Genomic DNA, 19,862 nt, shown 5'->3' with positions numbered 1-19,862 from the left:
AAAATATAATTTATAATTAAAAGTACTGTTTAGCTACTAATAGTTTTACTAATTATTTAGCTACTATAATTTTTTTAAAAAGTTTACTATATACTACAGTTAATATTAATAAACTTAATTTATAGCTTATTAAAACTTTTTAATTTATATAGTACTTCTAAGTATATATTTTATTAATTTAAAGTAATAAATATAGTTACTAATACTTTATTAAAAGTATTTTATACAGAGAGTATATTTTAACTATATAATACTAACTTTAATTATAATAATAATGTAGATATTTTTTATTAAATATTCTAGTATATTTTTCTTAATAAGTTTGAAGACTATATTTATATAAAGTATACTGCCGACCCTTATATAATACAGATTTTAAATATACTTTATACCATAAAGAATATTCTAGTTTTAGCAGTATTTTTTATTTTAAAAATAACAGCTACTAATAATAAAAATAATAAAAAGAATATTATTTAAGTTAAAAATAATAATACTATATATAAACTAAAATATAAAAAAATTATTAATTAAAATAAGAAGATTATTAATAATCTATAGTTATATATTCTCAGATTTTTCATACAAAATATTTAAAATAATATATAACAAGCAGAACTACCAGGGCTTTAAAAATATTTTAACTTTTTAAGACTTATTATTTATAAGGGTTGCTGGGTACTATATTTATATTTATTATACTACTTTTAATATCTTTTTTATGAAATATTATAATACTAATTTTTTAGCAACGTCCAACTAATAATATTTTTATCAATACTATTTTGTTAAATTATAATAGATTTTATTACTAATCTTCATTTTGTTAATAAGTATAACTGGCTATTAGTTATAGTTATATAAATCTATAAAAAAAGTCAGCTGTATTTTAAAATATGTTAAATGACATATTATATAACAAAATCAGAAAATATTTATATATTTTTAATTCTATAATTAAAGTATATTGTATATTATTAATTTAAATAAAGATTATTAATTTATTTTTAATATAATTAAAAGACTATATTAAAAGTTTAGAATTAATTAGCTGTTTATAACAGCTTATTATTTATAGATACATAATCTATTAGAATATATTATTAAAACTATTAAAAAATATTTTATTATTCAATAACTAAAAGTACTCTATAATTATACTGGTTATTTTTAATTATTATTTTTTAAAATTTTTTAATATATACTGCAACTGGTTATATACTATGTGAATTATTATTTAAAATAAATCTATATTAACTGTAGTATTTATTTAAACTAATATAGATAATGGAGTATTAAACCTTTTAAAAACAATAATTCAAATTTAAGAAAATAATTAAATTTACTGTAATTTAAATAAAGTACTACTATAATTAATATTATTACCTAAAATTCTTAAAAAAAATAAATTTATTTATATTTTTATTAAAAGTATAATTTGTCTTTTAATTTAAAAATACTAGTAAAGCTTTGGTTACTAGTTTTCTAAACCTTATAAAATTATTTATTAAATACAATATTTAGTATATAAACTAGAATTATTACATATATTTTATATATATTTAATAGTATTAATTATATACTTTAAACTAGCTCTGTAAAGCAACAGTATTAGTACAGCAAATATTAATATTAATAATTCTAATACTAATTGAGATAATAAATTTAAAAATCTATTTAAATACAGCTATAAGAGGCTATTTACAAAAATAAAAATACTAATAAATAAACCATTAACAGAATATTTACTTTATAATATATAAGATATAGTAGGGGACTATACTATATAGAATATTTAATCTACTAGTAAAATTAGCTACAAAATAAAAATCAGTAGATATATAACTATAATATTAAAGCTAATAATCTTATTAGCAAGAATAAAAAACATAAAAGAATAGATAATTAATTTATAATAGGCTGCAACCGGCAGCTTATAGCCTAGTACTATATTACTATTAATATTTATTTTATATAATATAGTATTATTTATTACTTATCTTACTTTATTTTTAGAATCTAATTTTTATACTTATCTTATACTTTATATTTATTTTATTTCTTTTAAAATATATTTAGCTAATCTCTTTTAAACTTATTTTTTTATATTTCTCTATATTATTTTTAAGTCTAATAAAATAGTAAAAAAATATAACAATTTGAAGCTGCAATACTTTAAAAGCTTTTAATTATTTAAAAAGAACAGCAGCTTTAATTATACTAAATTATTATTTTTTATATTAAGCTTTTGCCTAAATAATATTATATGTTTTTTAATAATTATTATTATATTAAATAATCTTTTTTATATTTAAGTTTAAAGAATCCCCAGTACCTGTAATTACTGTAGGTATAATAAAAAATAATAATAATAAATATAATAGAAATATTCTTTATAATTATATATTTTAATTTATTTATTTATACATAAAATATAGTTACTAGAACCAAGATATAATAATAAAAGTAGAAAGAATTATAACAAACGTTATCTTAAAAAAAAACTTTATAAATAAGAATAATTAAAAAGCAGAACTTATAAAGTACTGTATGGCAACTATTAGTTTCGAAAAAAAGTTGTAAAACTATTTAAATATTTTATTTTTATAAAAGAATACTACAGTAAAAAAAGATCTAGCATTAATAGAATATAATTTCTTTATTTTTTTAATTAACTAATACCAGTCAGAACACTCTTAAGACCAAATTTAATAGAATTATTAAATATAGTAATAAAAAATAAGAATAAACTTATAAAAAAAATATTTAATAATTATATTTAATAAAAATAAAATTACTATAGTAAATGACAGTAAGTACTAATAATTTAAATATTTAAACATCTTTTTAATTAATTTATATAATATTTTTTATATTAAAAAGCTATTAATAAAATATTAGTTATATAATATAAAGTACTATATTACAGCTAGTTTATAAGTGATATATATTATATTCTACTAGCTATATAGATTTTAAAAAATAAATAAATACTTAAAGTAGTAAAAACTAAGATTAATAAATTATACTGAAATATAACAGCTGTACTATTTAAATCTGCAGCTAAAATAATCATTATAATAAAAATTATATTAATTAAAATAAAAGTTAAAAAAGGTATCTAGTACTAGTAATTATATAAAAGATATAATATTAAGATTAATAATTTTGAAACTGAAATTAAAGATCTTACTATAATATTTCAAAATCTGAAAGAAAATATAAATATAAATATAAATAATAATATTAATAATATTTTTACTATTACCTCTGCCTTTGTTATTACTATCTTTTCTATTTCAATGTTTCTTATTTTCAAAATTACTAAAAATACTTTTAAGCTAATAAACAGTACTATAGATAATAAACTTACAGTTGTATATAAATAAACTAGATATTTAAAACTTAATTTTAATAAAAAAAATAAAAGAACATAAAAAACTGCTAAAGCTAAAAAACAGATTTAAAAACAGCTAGACCTATATTTTAATAGTAGATATAGATTATTAAAATTTAGTAAAACTTATATAAAAAAATATATAAATTTCTGCTCTAGCTGAAACTAAAGGTCTTTTTAAATAAATATTTAACAGAAAAAGCTTAGATATACTTTTTTAAAAACAGTAAATTTCTAATTATAAACTAATTTATATAGATCTTATTTAAAGTAATTATAATTTTTTTATTATAAATTATTTTAGTTAAAAGTAGACTTATTTTTTTAGCAGAATATACTTCTAATCTAATATATTTTAAAATATAGAAAAATATATTTAAGACTGTAATATCTACAGTTATATAAAGCTATAAGAAAATTAAAATATAAATTACTAAAGCTGCTGCTAATACTAGATTAATTTTAATAAAAGCTAATAATAGATTTTATTACTAATTTATCTAAAAGCAAGTTATATACAAATATTTTTATAATTATAAATAAACTAATAAAAAAGTAATATTTTATATAATAAAAAAGATTACTGCTGAAGCCACAGCTAAAACTTTAATTAAAATAACTTTTAAATAATACAGCTTTTAAAAAACTATAGTCTAAGATTAGGATATCTAGTTTATAAATTATATATTAAAAAAGTATATAACCTACTAGAAATTATTAAAAAACTATTTATAATTTATTATTTTTTAATAAATAAAGTAACTAAATATATAAATAGTACTATTAAAGTATATTACAAGCTTATATAAATTATAATTAAGAAACTAGATTAATCTACTGTTTTTAATAGAGCTAGTAATTAACAGCTATATAAACATAGCTATAAAAGTCTTACTATTTTTTTAAACTATAATTCTAAATTAAATCTAAATAGTTAAAAAATAATTTAAAATATAGATCTAAAGATTACTGCCTCTAGTCCCATCCAATAAAAAAATATAATTATATAAAGAATATATAATATTTTGAACTAAGTCTAAAGTATTCTAGTCTATATATATTAACATACTAGGAAATAGGCTAATTAATTCTAATAAGCTGTTTTATTATATTAAAAAAGCAATTAAATATAATTAAGTCTATAAAATATCTGTATAAATTACCCTAGTAAAAAGCTAGATTAGAAAAGTATAAAATATACTGTTTTAAAAAAAATAAAATTATATACTATATAATTTAATATATTAAAAGATATTTATTTTATATTTTATATTAATCTACTTTATCTGATAGCTGATAATATATTACTATTATAAAATTAAAAAGATTTACAACTACTATCTATAATAATTAATCATAAAAAAAGATAAAATTAAAGAAATCTTTAATAGATAGTATATAATAAAAAGCTGAAAGAGCCAATTATAGTATTTTATTAAATAAAAAAATTATATAAAACTAATTTAAAAGCTAGTTTTAGTATTTAATAATATAAAAGTAGTTATAAAATAGCAGCTGCAGCCCCAGCCAAATTCTAACTAACTACTATATAAATAAAAAGTAAAATTAAAAAAAACTAATACTAATACTTTTTTTTCAGCTGTGGTTTATGCGAATCTAAAAAAAATAAATAAAATAAATAAAAAAAAAGAAAAAATCTTTCTTAATTCTTTAAACTAGCTAAAGAAAGCTGTATTTAATTTAATAAAAAAACTAACTGCTACTATACTAAATTTAGTTTATATACCTAATTTAGTCCACTAACTTTTTAATAATATTATTAAAAAATAGTAATTGCCGCAGGCTTATATTTAGACTTATTTAGATTATAATAATTATAATATATATTATAATTTTTAAACTTATATTTAATACATATTTTATTTTATTATTTAAATAGTTATACAGTCTGCTGAACCTTTATTTAATTATTATATTTATAATAATATAATATTATTAAACTACATAATATAATTAAAAAACTATTAATATAAAAAAATATTTAATATATATTTAATTTTATTAGTATTTTATATAGAAGTACTGCTGGATTTTTTTATTTAAACTACAGTAAAAGCACTAATCTTTATTTTAAATTTATAGTAAAGAAAATACTAAATATACTATTAAACTAAAGTATAATAAATTTAAAATAAAACTTTATTTTTATATATTATTAGTTATATAGTAATCTAATACTCTGTATTGCTAGTATAGGGTTATAAATAGTTATATATTATATAAATAGAAAAAGTAAATTATAATTAATAAAAGCAGCAGAAATCTAAAAAATTATAATAAATAGAAACTAGTATATTATCTAAGTAATTAGACTTATCAGCCCTAGTATTAGAAAAAAAAAGGCATAATATAAATAAGCAGAGGAAATAATAGAAATTATATAAATAAAAAAAAACAGACTGGTAATAAAGAGAAAGAGAAAAAAATACATATAAATAAAAGCTGTAAAAAATAATAAGAAGAAAAAAAGGGGTTTTATTATAAGACTAAGACCCTAATATAAAGCTTGGCTTTAGATATTAGTTGGTATCTAAGGTCTTGTATACTATATATTAAACTAGCACTAGCTTAGTATATATATAAAAAAATTTTGTATAAATAAATAAAATAGCTCTTCAGCTATTTCTTTTTATTCTAAGGCACATTTTAATTAGCACAATCCATCCATCCTGTAACATAAACTATAAAAACTAATAACTAGAATAAAAGCTAAAAAAATATATATTATAGTAGCGTATCTGAACTATATCTAAAATAATTTATAAAAAGATAAGACAGCTGAATTTTATTATAAAAGAAGATAAACTGGCTTTTACAAGTTTTTTTTTAAAATACAGCTAAAAGTTTTTATAAATAAATAGTAAAAGGTCTAATTAAAGATTTTTAAAACTAACCTATATAAAAAAATCTAAGTTTATATACCTACAGCAGTAAAAAAATAAAAACTAAACTAAACTATAAAATATAAAATATTAATATTATATAGCTGTATTTATTTTTTATATTTTTTTCTGTAGTTTAGAAAAAGGTTTATAAACAGCTGAATTTTTTATAATAAAATAAAATCTTATTATTTTATTTATAAGATTATACCTAATATCAAATTAGTAACATAGATAAGTAAAAAATAAAATATTTTATAAAAGAACTACTAACAAAGATTACAGATCTGCAGCTTTTATTAAAAAAAGTCTAAAAACTAAAAGTCTAAACTAAATTGTTTTATAAAAAAAGTTTTAGGGTTAAAATAATTTTTTCATACTATAAGTACCCATAGAGGCCTCTGGATTAAAAGCTTATTTTAACTATAAAAAATTTAACTACTGATTAAAAAATATTATTTATTTAAATTATCTTTAAAAAACCTAGCAGACAGAGTTATAATATTTAACATTATAACTTATTCCAGTTTAAAACTAAAAAACAGCTAATTCTTTATAAAAGAAATATTTCATAAAATTAAAGCTTATTATTAATAATAGTATAGAAGTAAATCTAGTATTTATAATAATTACTAAATAGATAAAATAGCCAACTATTTTATCAAAATATATTTATAAAGATTTATATAATGAAGCTTATAGTTAAAAAAAACTATAGTATTTATAATATGTTTAAAAAATATTTAAAAGTATTATAAAAACTGTATAGATCTGGTAATTATAACACTATAAATAAATAAGATTATTTTAAAGCAATTTTCAAATAAAATAATAAAATCTTATAATAAAGTTTAATAAATATAAACTCTGCTTTTATAGATTTTATATACTAAAAGTATTACAGATTATTATAAAAAAATTATACTAAATGATTTTATAAAAATAAATTTTTATTTAGTAATAATATAAAAGATTTAGAAAATAACTACTAATTAAAAGATAGTAATATAGTACTATAAATATAAAATAATATTTATAAGAATAAATACTATAAGTTTACTAGTATAAAGATTAAAGATTAATTTAAAAATAAATTTTTATAAGGACTTCCAGCTGAAGCTGAAATAGATATTTAAAATATTATCTATAAAAAAATTCTATAGGGTTATTTATCAAAAGTATTTATAAAAAATAGATATAGTATTTTATAATACTCGTAAATGTACTGGTTTTTTTACAAAAAATAGTAGCCCGTCAGATTGTTATGATCTCGCATATGTATATATGAGTGAATGTATCATATAAAGCTTAATTATACAAACTATCTATAAAAACAGGAACTTATAGAGTCCTGCTAATAGTAGTACCCAGCAGCAGAACAGCCACAGACTTAACAGTATTTTTTTATAAGGTTTTATTATTTTTAATACATAAATATATAAAGTATTAAAATATAACAGAGTAATAAAAGAGAGATAAAGAAACAAATAAAAAAATAAAAAAATAAAAAAAAAATAATTAAAAGAATTAGAAATAATTAAAAGCCTATTTAAATAGTCTTACAGACTTAGATAATTTTTATATAATTAGTATTAATAATATTATTAATATATTTATTAATTCTACCAGGCTTAGCTTAAGTTTTATTAAGCTGTATCTATACAGTATCTATACTATATATATGTATTTATTAATTATTTATAAAAAGGTATATAATTAAAGAAGTTTCTTAGTATTTAGTAATTATAATATTAGTAAAGCTAAAGGCTTATAATAATTAAAAAACACTAAGGAATCTGCTAGAATATCAGCAGATATCTGGCAAGCGGGGTATAAATAGATCTATATTTAAATTAAAAATACTATTACTATTATAAATAACTAGGGGTTATATATTCTAAGCAATATTCTAAAGGATGTTATATAAAGTATTTTAAAACTAATACTATATACTTATTTAGTCTTATTGATTCTGCTGTAGTATATTCTACTGCTGTATATTCTATTATAATATATTACTACAATATATTCTATCATATATTTTATATTATATTCTGCTGTATATTCTGCTGTATATTTTATAATATAGTTTACTGTATATTCTATTATATGTTATAAAGTATTTATAAACATATAGATATATCTAAAACGTTAATATTAATACTATTGACTTTATTCAGCTTTGATATCTTAGTAATATAATAATTATAGAGTAGGTTGGCTTTAAAATATTATAAATCACTAGTAAATATTTATCTGTTTTTCTTATAATAAGATTCAGCTGCCTTACCTTATAAATTATTTAAAATATAGTCAAAATAGATTATTATAATATATATTTTTTAACTTCTATTTTGATTATTAGCCTCTGCAGTTAACTTGTAATAAATTATAAATAAATAGTAAATAATATGATTATAAATATTATATTATTTTTTATTTATAAATAAATTAATATATATACTAGCTTTTTTTACTTCTACAGTACTAGAGTTGAAGTTTTTTAAATCTATTTATCAATACTTTTTTATACAGCTGATTTTAAAAGTATTTCAAAGTTTTATGATTTATTCCAGTAAATGTAAATATTTATAAATTTTTTAAATAAAAATCTGGATTTCTTTTGTATAAAAGTTTTTTTTTACAGTTAGTATATAGTTTTTTGTAACTAGATTTAAAAAGGTACTTTTAGTTTAGCTTTATATTTTATATTCTACTATTATTTACTAGACTATTTTGCAGACTATAAGTAATAAGATTATAAAAATTAAAAAACAAAATAGTATAGTAAATAAATACCTTATTATAATAGCTAAAATAGTTGTCTTATACTTTAAAATATTATTACTAATTTATCTAATTTTACAGAACTACTATTATTTTAGATACTCCTGCAACTATCCTACTTAGCTGTTATATAGCTGATGCCTTAGGCCTTTTTAATTTATATTCCTTTATAATATTAATTAGGAAGGTTGGAAGGGCTCGCAAGGCCCTTACATATTTAATACTTTAAGCAACTGCTTTATTGTTTTTAACTTTATATTGCAAATTAGAAATTACGGTTAAAATCTTTTAATATTTAATAAGTAAAATATTCACTACTAATTTAAAATTAAAATAATCATATTCTTTATTAATAATCACTGTTAAATTGTCAGATTATTATAATCTTGTATATAAATGTATAAATCATAAATAATATATATAAAGCTTACTTATATAAACTATCTATAGGAGGCAGAATCTTAAGGATACTGCCAAAGGCGGTACCCAGCAGTAAAAGCTGTAGATTTAATAGTATTTTTTTATAAAAATTATTATTCTTAATAGATATATAGAGTATTAAGTTAAAAGAATAATAAAAAACAAATAAATAAACAAACAAATAAAGCAGTATAAAAAAGACAGAAATTAGAGATTATTGAAAACTTTTAAATAGTTTTATATATTTAAACAATCTTTATATAATCAGTATTAATAGTATTATTAATATATTTATTAATTTCAATAAGGTTTATCTAAACTTTATTAATCTATATTTAAATAGTATTTAAACTATATATATTTATGAATTATTTATAGAAAATATATAATTAAAAAAGTTCTTTAGTAATTATTAGTTATAACATTAGTAGAGCTAAAGACCTATAATAATAAAAAAAGCTTAAAAATCTGCTAAAATATTAGTAGATATCTAGTAAGCAGAGGATATTAACAGATCTGTATTTAAATTAAAACTACTATTACTATTATAAATAAATAAAGGTTGTATATCCTAAATAATATTTTAAAAATCATTAAATAAAATATTTTAAAACTAATATTATATATTTATTTAGTTTTATATCTATAAGTTCTATTATAGGTTTTACTTTGTATTTTATTATATAATTTGCTGTATATTCTGCTGTATATTTTATAGTGTATTCTAATATTATATTGGATTATACATTCTATATATTATAAAGTATTTATAAGTATATAGATATATTTAAAGGATTAATATTAATACTATTAGCTTTATCTAATTTAAATATCTTAGTAATATAATAACTGAAATACAAATTGGCTTTAAAATATTATAAATTACTAATAAATGTTTATTTATTTATTTTATATACTACTACAGATAATATGTAGAATATATATACTTTATTTAAAATAATATTATTAATTAGTAACTATTTAAAACTACTTATAAATATTATAAATTATATATCATTTATAGCACTTAATTTAAACTGTATAGTCATTACTAAGAGAAAATCTAATAAGTGTTTATTTAAAAATAAAAATATTATTATTATATTATAAGTTTTTATTATATTTCTAAAATCTAGATTTAATTTACATAGGCAGCTTTTCTGCTATATAATAAATAATAATTTTTATATTATTAAACAAATATACTATATATATAGAAAATAAATATTTAATTAAAAGAATTTCTGATTATATAAATTCTATTTTTATTTAACAAAATTATCTACGTATTTTACTAGATTTTGAGCTAAAGCTATTTTTTATTAATAATATATATTTAATAAATAAATAAATAAATACTATATAGTAGCTAAATACTACTAATAATAGTGTTTCAAATTATAAATACTTTTAGCTATAGATTTATTTTTATATTTAAAATAGTATTCATTTCTTTAGCAGAAGCTGCTTTAAAAAAGCAGAATTATTGATATTTTAAATTAAAAATTTATATCTTATCCTTTTTATAGTAAACAGATTTTGATATTAAATATAATAAATAAATATTTAGTTAGGCAGATGGTTTTTTATATTTATTATATTTATTACAGTGAATAATATTGTTCTTAAAAAAACAAGCAAATAAAAAGCAAAAACAGGGTATTTATATAAAAAAGATAATATGTTTAAATATTTGTTTAGTTAAGTAAGAAGAGTAAAATAAGAAGGTGTTTTAGAAAATATTTAATATATAAAATAAAATAAGATAAAAATTAAATAAGATAAAAAGTAAGATGGGGTAAAAAGTAAAATAGAATATAAAATAAAATAAAAGATATAATAAAGTAAAAGATAAAGATAAAAAATAGGTAAAATAACTTAAAAAAATAGTATAGAAAATAATATTTATATATACTGAAGAAATAAAGTATAAACTAATATAAAGGTATTTAAAGTGTAGTTGTTATTTTATTTATAATATTTAAAATCTTTTAGTAGTTTATCTATATTAAGTTGTTTATTCAAAATTTATTTATTCTATATAGGCCTATAGTTTTTTTAATAGATTACATACTTTTTTTTATTTTAATACTATTATAATAAAAGCAGTCAACTATTAAGCATTTAAAAACATATTTTATTTTATAATAGTTATTTTTTTACTATTTATTATAAATAGGCGGTAGATAAAGTGGCTAATATTACTAAAAGCTTTTATTAGCTAATACAAACTATAGTTAAATAATTAAAATAATTAAATAAATATATTAAATAATAAAAAGTTTAAGTTTATATGATAATCTATTTATATATTTTAAAACTAAGAGTAGTTTAATATATTAAGAATTAAATTTATTTATTGTTATATATACATAATATACATAAGATGTAACTCTTATAATATTAAAAGCATATAAAAAGAGTTTTAGATTTAATTAATTTATATTTTTAGGTACAGTACTATTTTATTATAACTACTGTGTATTTATATACGTTTTTATTATTCAAATAAGTATAATAGTTTTACTTATAAAATACTAAATGTATATTTAAATTAAAAAAACTATAGCTTTATTCTATATCTTAAGTTATATAGTATTTTAATTATTATTATAGTTAGTAAACTATTTATTATAAATAAAATAAAAAGTAAAAGTAAGTAGTCTATTTAAATAGTATTATTAAAACTATATATATATATATCTATATATACAATCTTTATAGTTTAGATAGTTTATTCTAATTAACTTTTTTTATAAGTAAAATACTATCCTATAGTACTAATTAATTTTCAATATTTTAAACATATTTTCTATAGTTTAGCTGTAAAGTAAAGATTTTTATTAAAATAATAACTATTCGCAGGCCCTAATCATATACGTGTAAATAACATATAAAAACTATTTTTTATTTTATTTCTATTTAGTTTCATAAACTAAAGATTATTCCAACTTTTTTAGTAAATTTATATGGCATTTTGCCGTCCATATTGTCTTTAATATTCTGCTGTTTGTTTGTACGGCAGCCTTCCAGACCGCCTACAGCAATTTTATAAAGTCTTTAAACTTCTTGTTTTCTCCTATCTTTAATAATTAATAATATTATTATATATATTTATAAATACTTTGTATAGTACTATATTTAATAGTATATTTTATTTTAATAGTCTAGGGTATTATTCTCTATAGAATAGCTGTTATTATCTTTTTTTAAAACATCTGTTTATTTATATTAGTAGTATTTTTATTTTTTTATTTATTAGTTGCTGGTTATTTTTATATTTTTTATATTCTATATTTTTTATATATATACTTATTAAGTCCTGCTATTTATATCTACTTCCATCTGTATGGGTTACCTACCTTAATAAAACTTTTATTTTTTATCTAACTTATTTATTCTGCTTTATATATTTTTATTTTTTTTAACTATTCTAAAATTTGTTTCTGCTGTTCTATATTTATTATATATATAAAAATTTCTATTTATTCATATTTTTATAATATATATTTTATATTATATATTTTTATTAAAATCTATTAGTATAAAAGTATTAGAAATATTTATTTAATAGTTTATCTGTTTAGTTATTCATCTGATAGATAGTAATTCCAGATAGTAATAGAAATCATATATTAGATAGTCTTATTTTATAAATTCTTTCTTTTATTAAATTAATTATATCTAGATAGTGAAATATTATACTAAACCTACTATATTATTAAATATTCTAATTCTTTGTTTTTAAAAGGTACTCTATACCTTTTAAACCTTTTTTATTTATATTTTATTTAAAAGTTAATATCTATATTAATTATTCTCTTTAACTATTTTAAGTATATAACAGCCTGTAAAAGAGCTTTTAGTAAACCTAGGACCTTACTATTTAATTTTTAAATAATAAAAATTATAATTCTAATTTACTGTATAAGAAGTAATCTATTATAATTATATTTTAAATAGTAAAACTAAAATAATACTAGTAGCCTCTGTATAGTACTTATTTTACTAATACTTTGATTCTTTTAGCTATTAATATGAACGGCCTGTCGCCCCGACTATCCCGGCTTAGAAGCATGGAGGACATCTGGATAATTATTGTGGCGTGATGGTGAACGCTTTCCTCCGACGCGGTACTGGGTCCAAGCCGTTGCCCAGGATATACACTCGTGAAGGAGAAGAGGAAGCGTAGAAAAAAATCCTTACTATTGTGCTGATTTCATAAATAAAAAAATTTATATTAATTATATATTGCAGCCAGTAATTTTTTTTTATACATATAATGTTTCTATTTATTACTATATTTATATTTAGAGTAATTAGTCCGGTATACTATGTAAACTTTGGCTATTTAATGTATAATATTTTATAAATACTATTAAATAAATAATTATAACTATAGTTAAAATAAATATAATAAATATATATACTTTTATAACTAATAAATATAATATTATTCTAAATATTTCTTTATATATTTTATATTTTATCTTAAAATAAAAGTTTTTTATATTAGTATAAATAGGCTGCAGACAAGACCATATACTCTACTATAATAAAAATCTTTTAATTTTAATATCTAAAAACTACTAAATAAAAATCTTTTTTTAGAATTTAATTCATTTAATAATCTGAATTTTCATAGATTATAAAGTTGTATTTTTATATCTAACAGTTAATAAATAAAAGTAACACTTTTAAATAAGTAAATAATTATACCAAATGCTATATCTACTTTTAAAAAAGTAAAAAGTAAAACTATTATTTTTAATATTTATTTCTTTTATTATTTTACTTTATTAAAAATTTCTTATAGCTTTTTCTATTTTTATACTTATATCTAAGTCTAGAAGTTTTATATCTACTAACTTTAATTTTATGAAAAGTTAAAAATATTTAATCTAGAAATATTATATTTACCAGCCTTAACTTTACTAATTCTAAAAATACTTAGTTAAAAATATTATATCTACCAGTTTTTTAAGTCTAGTAAAGCTGTTAAATCTAATATTTTATTTATTAAAATCTTTATTTTTAATCTGGTTATATAAAATACTAAAATATTTTATATTATACTAAAAGAATTTACCTATTACAGAGGTACTTACTGTAATCTCAAATAATAAGAAAAAAAATATATAGTATAAAGGTTTTTGCTAAATTAAATATAAAATTACTTTTCTACTATCTAAATCTAAATAATCTAAATAAAGAACAGTTTTTAAAAAACTTAATAATAAAAATAAAAATATTAATACCAATAGTATTAATTAGTAAAATAAAGGATTAAAAAATAGCAAATAACAAATATTATTAAAAAGCTTTTCAGTATTTATTAAATTTCTTAGAAGCTTTTATATTTTCATTTAACTATTTTAAACCTGTTACCAGCTGTATTTTAAAAAGGCTTATAATATAAATTACAGTAAAAAAACTAAAAAGCTGTTATAAAAAATACGATAAAAAGTAGAATAAAATAAAAGTAATTATAATATAATAGCTGCCACTTTTAAACCCACTGTAAAGTAAAAAGAATCTTCCTAATAAAAATATAATAAAAATGGTTTAAAAAGTATTATTTATAAATCTATTTATAAATCTAAATATATACACAATTTTTGTTATAATATTTTACTAATAATAGGTAGAAGAGTTTTTAAATTATATAAATATGTTATAAAATAGTTACCAAAAAAGCAGATAAAATTATAAAATAAAGAAGAATATTTAAAGATATACTAAGTTAATTTATAAAGTAAAATATTCAATATTATTATAAATATTACTACTATACTACCTTTCAATATAGTATTTACTATTACTATAAATATTTTATTTCAAACATTTATTTATGAAACTAAAATATTTACTACTACTACTACAGCTACTGCTACTATAGATTTTACTATTATACTATTTTTAAATATTTTATTTATTAGTATTTTAAATATATTATTTCCTACTTCTATATTATTAATTATTATAAATGCTATTATAGTACTATTATTAGTTTAAAAATCTATAACTTTTATATTTTCAATTTATATATCTAGTTTTGTTTATTAGAATTAAAGAAAAAAGTATAAAAATAATAATAATAAATATAAAAAACACAAACACAGCAGATATAAAAAGATATAAATATTTTTATTTTCTAAAAAATACTACTAAATGTAAAATTAAATATAAAATATATTTAATTAATTATAATATCGACTATTTTAATAATATCTATGTTATCAGCTGTTTTACTAGTACCAGCTATGTTAAACTAATATATATAATATTTTAAATTTATTTAATAAATATATAAAATTTTAAAACTTTTATAGAAAGTCTTTAGCTGTTACCAGTTATATTAACCCCTTTAACTTTTTAATTAATTTTTTATTATTGCACCTATACTAATACCTGTAATAATTTAAATATCTATGTTTTAAATAAATCGAACTAATTCTTATAACTTTAAAACTATTAATCTGTTTAAACTAGACATACTTTAAAATATTGATTTTAATATATAAAATAATACATTTAGTAATACTGAAAATAGCATATCTACAGCCTAATATTTCAAGTTAAATATAAACTAAAAATAGTAATATTATACTATACTATAAAAGTGTGGGTAGTTCTATACAAATAGTTCTACTACTATAATCTATTTTCAGATATTTTTTAATATATACTAGCTAATTTTAACTTATAAAGTAATAATAATTAAGATTATATTATATAAAGGCTCCAATAATAGTACTATATAATTTTGTTTTAAATAATAAACTCTATTTATAAAAGCTAACTGTAAGGGCCGACTACTAAATAATATTATAAATTAATATTTTATTTATAAAAAAGTTTAAAATATAAAATACACTATATAGCTGTTAAGTAACAGTAGAACTATCAATTTAAATAATACTATATAAAAAATATTTCAATAAAATATTACAAACAGTTATATATAATTTTATAAATAAAAAAATAAAAAGATATATTTTATGAATAGTACTATAGACAGCTATATAAGCTATTTATTAAAAGTGATTTAACTTTTTTTTACTATAATAATTAAACTTTTAAAATTAGCTAATTAATTAGTTTCTGCTAGACCTATATTTTCTATGTAGATTTTACTTTATTAATATTACTTTATTAATTTATTAATAAAAAAGTTATAGTTTATTAAGAAACAGCTTTTAGTATATAAAGCTTTATAATTGAAAATAAAATATAGCTTAATTTATAGTTTAATATATTTTTAAAAAGCTAGCTATTTATATCTTAAAACATAAAAGGTTATTAGCTAATAAAATCTTATATTTATTCTATAAAGCTAATAGGTTATTTAAAAATCTTAAAAAAACTAATTATAGATATTTTAGTTCTATTAAATCGTAAAAATTATTTTTTATTATTATTTAATAGTTCTAATGCCTGTCAGACAGTTTAAAAATTAAATAAAAATAACTATTTATATTATATAAATCTTTAAAGCTAATCAAGTTTTTTTTAACTATTAAAAAAAGCTGTATATAAAATAATCTTTTTAATAATAAAATTATAAGACTTTATTTTTTTAATTATATATTTTTTATATAGCTTCTATAACTGCTTTTATTAGTTATATATTAAATATTATAGCTGTATAGAAACTGTTTTTATTATAATAAATAAAACTATTAATTTGTAGTTCAACAATCTTTAATAGTTTCTAATATTTTATATAGAAGGAAAGATTTATATAAACAAATAGTTTGTTAATTAAGTAAGTAAACTAAAAGAACCTTAGTAAAATATTTTTTACAGATATAAAATTATAAAAGTTTTATTACAGGTTTTAGAAAACTAATATAACAGCTTTTAAAATATTATTATTGTTTATTTTTAAAATTAACTTATAATATTATTGAATCTAGGTTTTTATATCTATATTTAATGATATACTATATTATTTTAGTACTATAGTAAATCTGTATTGATATTAATATAGTAGTAAAATATATAAAATATAAACAAGTTATACGGAATGATTTATATATTATTAATTTAAATCTTATAGCTCTTGATTTTTTAATTAAGATCTATTCCAGTTTTATAGTATTTATAATATAGTAGATAGCTATTTTTACTAATAAAATATTAAACAATAAAAAAATTAGAAACTGTTTCATATATGTATTATTTTTAATTTTATTTATATTTTATTTATTAGTTTAAATAGCTGTGCATACTACCACTTTGTAAAAGCACCTATAGATATTGAAAACAATGTTTTAATAGAAAATTTATTATATTATAAAATAAAATAATTAAATAAAATAAAGCTGTCGCATTTTGCCGTCTATATTGTCTATAACAATATTCTACTGTTTGTTTATGTAGCCGCCTCCCAGACTGTCTACAGTAATCTTTTAGAGTTCTTAAACTTTTTTCTTTCTTCTATTTTTAATAATAAATTATATTATTATGTATATTTTTAAATACTGTATACAGCACTAAATTTAGTAATATATTTTTATTAAAATAGCTGTTCTTATTTTTTAAAATATCTATTTATTTATATCAGTAATATTTTTATTTTTTATTTATTAGTTACTAGGTATTTCTGTATTCTTTATATTCCCTATATTTTATATATTTTATATTTATTATATATTTAAAAGTTTCTTACTACTTATTTATACCTCTGTATTATATTTTTTATACTTTATATTATTATTAAACTTTATTAGTATAAAACTTTAAAAAATATTTACTTAATAGTTTATTTATTTAGTTGTTTGTTTGGTAGGTAGTAAGTGCGGATATTAATAAAAACTTATATATTAAATAATCTGATTTTATAAATTCTTTCTTTTATTTAAATTAATTATATTTAGATAGTAAGATATTATCCTAAGTCTACTATATTATTCAATATTCTAATTCTTTTTCTTCTAAAAAGTACTATTTATATTTTTTGTTTTGGAATATTAACTGGAGTATCTTATATAAGACCTTTATTAATTTTTTTTAACTAAACCAGTTTCTTTACTATAGACTATTTATTTCTATCTTAGTTAGCTAATTTAGATTATTAGTATATATTAAAAAACTTTATTAAACTAATTAAACTTTTAGACTGTATCTGTTTAAAATTAACTACTATAATTTTATTTTATAGATAAATATCTACTTTTTATCCTATACTAAGTCTAATTACTTTAAAAAATAATATTATTAAATCCATTTTGTAAATCCTAAGATATTAAAATATTAATATAAACAAATCTTTTTTTATTATATAAAAATATTATAATTTCATATATACTTTATTTTTAAAAATATTTTCTTTATTACCTGTAATCCCAGATTATTCTGATTTTTTATATTCACTAAAATATTTATTACTGGCAAACAAACCATTTTTTATCTAAAGTAATTTTAAAATACTTAAATTTATATATTTTATATTTAATAATTTATATAATATATTTAATATAAGATATAATATTAAATAAAATATTAAATATAATTTTATTGTTTTGAAAATCATTTTTAACTGTTGGTATCTTTGCCTGTTTAAATATTTATATATGAAATTTAATCTATTAAATCTTCTAATACTATAGTCGGTAGTTAAAGTACTAGTACTTTTACTATTAGAAGTTTTTTATTCAAAATCCTTTTTATACCTTCCAACAACAATACAGCTAAAATATATTTAATATTTTAAAAAAATAATAAAATTGATTAATATAGTTAAAAATTGTTTATTTAATAATCCAGAGAATCGCCCCTATAATTAATCCTATAATAATAATAATTATATCTAATATATTAAACAGATAAAGCCTAAAGATATTAGCTTTTTTTCAATATAAGAAGTAATAAGCCTATTAAACAGATTACTTGTAATATATATTATAAAGATATAAATATATTTTTTAATTATATTAAAGATTCTGCTAAACCTTATAAGAAATTAATAGTTAAAACTAATATTTAAGCTTATGTATATAGTATTATATTAATATAGTTTACATCCGGCATAAGCAAACAAGAAAAAAATCTAGTAGTTAAAATATTTTTTAAAATTAGTTAAATAGAGATTTTTTATAATTATTTTTATTTTAATATTTATGCTGCTATAAGTAAACTTAACTGTTTTTATTATAAATTTAATAATAACTTAAATAAGTCTATTAGATAATTTATATAAAATATTATTTAGTATATATAAGTTGCTTATATAAAAAACTTCTATAACTAATTAATTTATCTTTATAATTGTTTTAATTTTAATTTTTATATAATTATTTTTAAACCTACTAAAACTATATTAATTGGAATTTTTTTTCTAATAAATAACA

The sequence above is a fragment of the Aspergillus uvarum genome, assembly GCF_003184745.1.
Source record: "Aspergillus uvarum CBS 121591 unplaced genomic scaffold BO82scaffold_64, whole genome shotgun sequence".
NCBI lineage: Eukaryota > Fungi > Ascomycota > Eurotiomycetes > Eurotiales > Aspergillaceae > Aspergillus > Aspergillus uvarum.
The sequence above is the reverse complement of the archived record's forward strand: the minus strand, read 5'-3'. Positions refer to the sequence as shown.